Here is a 3,876-nt window from a genome sequence, read left to right on the forward strand (position 1 = left end):
GTATTCGGAAAGAATAAACCAGTTTTATTTAAGAGAGGACTTGTGTCGCTAAAGTTTCGTCGGAACGAATTTATGGAAAATCAGTTAACAAACGGAGACGTAACACTATAATATCGTCATCGCTCAATCAAAGCATAAATTTCCTAACCTTCAATCTTGTTTGGTTAGCGAGCCATCAAATAGAAAGTCAGACCCCTTTTGCCACACCCACCTGTCAGATCCTTTCTTTCAGGATTTGTTAATAGTTCTCTTTCACGTTTAGTACTATATTATTGATAACCAATAGAAAACCAAGGTTTTCATATATAAAATGACATATTATATTGCGTTGTTTTCTGTATAGAGAATTCTCAATTTCTCTTTCAGTACAAGCTTCGTTCCCACAGGAAATATATCGACTAGCTTGGATGAATTTTTAATATCTCGTGTCGCAAAGTTAGAAAACCAGAAAAATTGTAGTAGTTATGGGACATTGTCTGCTTTTTTGTATGTAATTTTATTTTTTCCTTGATTGATTACAGAAAAAAAATGAGTTGGTTGGCAGCTCACGATCGGATTCAATTATATTTTAAGAACTTGCGGGCTGGATAAAACCTCCTCGCGGGCCGTACTTTGCACATGCCTGTGTTGAACTCAACTCATTTTATTGGCATCACAAAATAAATAGTCATAGGCATAATTCAGCTGAATTAAGATTTTTCAGCAAAATATTTTGGGTGATGATTAATATTCTTACTATCACTACTGAATATATCAATACACACTCAGACAAACCAAAGTTAAATACGATAGTCCACAATAAAAATACAGTGATTGTCCGAAATGGCTGCCAACAACAATGGAAACTAGCCTGAGGCACACTTAGTGAAATAATCAATAATGACCAGCACATATGGAATACTATGTTTTGTTTCTGGGAGAGGACCAGGAATATCCAGGGTTATTTTCTGTAAATAAGAACCAACAACTATCTGATGGACTCTGTCCTGTCTAGGTCAGTTTTGCCTCTGGGCAGCACCCCTCAAACAGTGTTTTCACCGCCACTTAATGTCAATACCTGAATGCAACCAGTAAAACCACTGTCACACATTAGCACGAGTTTTTTCAGCACCTTGATGGCCTTCAGTCTTTGTACTATGTAAAGTCTGAAGAACTTTGTGCCCGAGAGACCTAGGATCCATTAGCTGCAACACGGGTTGAGAGTCATGTCTCAATGGTATATAATAATGGTACAACACACTTCTGTAATTGCCTGTGCTATATTCCTAAATCTGCATTGACAATGCTTACTTTGCTGCATGGCAAAGAGCATTCACATTAGCTTTGGGTCCTTCAATGTCTCTACCTGGAGATTCTGCATCTATCTTACATGATACCTTAGAACTACATCATAATGACTAACCATCTCAATTATTCCTTAAAAAATACCATTATTAGGTACCAATCCTTTGTAATGATCCGCGAAAGGCTAAATCTCTGTCCCCCAAGAAAAGGACAACCTCCATAATCCTCTTGTTGATATATTTGTATTTGGCTGCTGTTGAAAGAATATTCTTCTCAAGCTCCAAATCAACACAGGAGTTTGCTCCAAACGTTTCTCAAGTATACGCTACTCAGTATAGCATTTCTTATGATGAACACTTCTCTCCTGCTCTACAGCGTATTGTAAAATTTCTTCCAGCTTGTTGTTAACAGCCAGCCTTTTGCAGTTGTATTTGTAGAGCGTGATGAAACTGGAGTCTTGGCGAGAAGTCGACATGGAAAACTGTGCAAAGCGTGCTTAATAATACTCCAAACTAGCTAGTCACGTTTGCTGTATTCACCATTTTGCAGCAAAGACTTAAAAAGAGAACTTGGACAAAGGAAAATCTTTAGGGTGTTGTAGAGGCCCAGCTCTAAGAGCTAACACAAAATTTTCAGCTTATACACTTTCAACAGTTTAACTACGAATATCAAAGCCACTGAGCTATTGTGGTTTTTCAGAAACATTTTTTGAAAGTGTTCTTCCAGTAGTGATTACATTTAGCTGTATATAATCATTTTGTTTTTCTGTAACACTAACAGGGTATGCTGTGAGATTATCATTGTCATTCGTATTTGTATTATTTGGCATTTCATCATGGTCAGTCAATTTATTCGAAGTAACGGCATTTGGTAACTACTGACATCAGACCCTGAACAGAAAGCTTCACTTTTCTTTTCAAAACCAACAACAAAAACAGTTTGCCTGCCTCTAATTTCAGCATATTATTTCTGCTCTTTGAATTTCCTTTTTTGTTCACCAAATTTATGCTCATATTGTTCAAATATTCCTCAGTTGGATTTTAAGATTAAAAAAAGAAAAAAAATATTCCTCAGTTGGATTTTAAGCTTAAAAAAAGAAAAAAATATTCCTCAGTTGGATTTTAAGCTTAAAAAAAGAAAAACATATTCCTCAGTTGGATTTTAAGCTTAAAAAAAGAAAAATATTCCTCAGTTGGATTTTAAGCTTAAAAAAAGAAAAAAATATTTGATATTTTTAAGCTATCAATATATATTCAAACAGCAAACTGGGTTCTAAATTTATATATATATCTAGAAACACTATTTATAACATGTTTGCAAGTGTTTGTTTGTTTGTTTTGGAATTTCGCGCAAAGCTACACGAGGGCTATCTGCGCTAGCCGTCCCTAATTTAGCAGTGTAAGACTAGAGGGAAGGCAGCTAGTCTAGTCATCACCACCCACCGCCAACTCTTGGGCTACTCTTTTACCAACGAATAGTGGGATTGACCGTCACATTATAACGCCCCCACGGCTGAAAGAGCGAGCATGTTTGGTGGGATGCGGAATTTGAACCCGCGACCCTCAGATTGTGAGTCGAGCGCCTTATCCACCTGGCCATGCCGGGCACTGTTTGCAACTGAACGTTAATAATAAATATAACGAAGATTTAAGCATTTTCACTTTTCATGTGGCAAAAAAAGAAAAGAGATTACGTACTGAAAAAAATAATACAGTTTAGGTATGAATATTTGTTTATCTATATATATATATATATTTCTAACTATGTGTATTTTTTCATATATAATAAACCATACTATCCTAGCTATTTTAACAAGAAAATCGGAATTCTACCAGTGAAGTGAAAGTCCATTTTACGTCAATCGGTTTCTATTGTCCAAAATGACGGTTGGCCTGCTGGCATGTTATTGGCGGCATGATATTGTTACGACAGCGGAAGTCACGCGACGCTGAGAGCATGCGCGCTGGAGTTACTAGAAGGATCATGACTTATCGAGGAACCCCCGCGAATGATCATGAATTTCCTAGTGCGTTCGGGACGCCCCCTTTTTTAGTATATAAGCCTGGAAGATAAAGCCTGCGGGATGATTGATTGAAGAAATATAGATAGATATGCAGATAGATTGAAGATAGACATAATTGAGTCAAGCGAGCAGTAAGCACCCTAAGTAAAGTGTGTGAATCACTATGATTTATAGCGTGTGTTATGAAGGTTGTTAAGTTTAAAGTGACTGTGGAAATTCTATGTATTACTAAAATTTGTATCAAGAAAGAATAAACAGTTTTAATTAAGAAATGACTTGTATCGCCAAAGTTCCTCGGAAAGAATTTATACTGGAAATTAACAAACGAGCAGATACGTAACAAATTGGTGTCAGAGAGTGGGATAGAAAAAAAAATGGAAACGAGAAGTGGCAAATCAAACTACGACTTAGCAGATTTGAGGGCAGCAATACAAGAAGAATGATAAAAGAAACAAGAAGAACAAGAAAAGAAACAAGAAGAGAGACAACAGCAGTGGCAAGAAAACCTGCAAAAGTGGCAACTCGTACAGCAAAATACACAAGAGAGATTACAGCAGTTGTTGGAGGAA

This window comes from Limulus polyphemus, unplaced genomic scaffold (genome assembly GCF_000517525.1).
Source record: "Limulus polyphemus unplaced genomic scaffold, Limulus_polyphemus-2.1.2 Scaffold2371, whole genome shotgun sequence".
Taxonomy (NCBI): domain Eukaryota; kingdom Metazoa; phylum Arthropoda; class Merostomata; order Xiphosura; family Limulidae; genus Limulus; species Limulus polyphemus.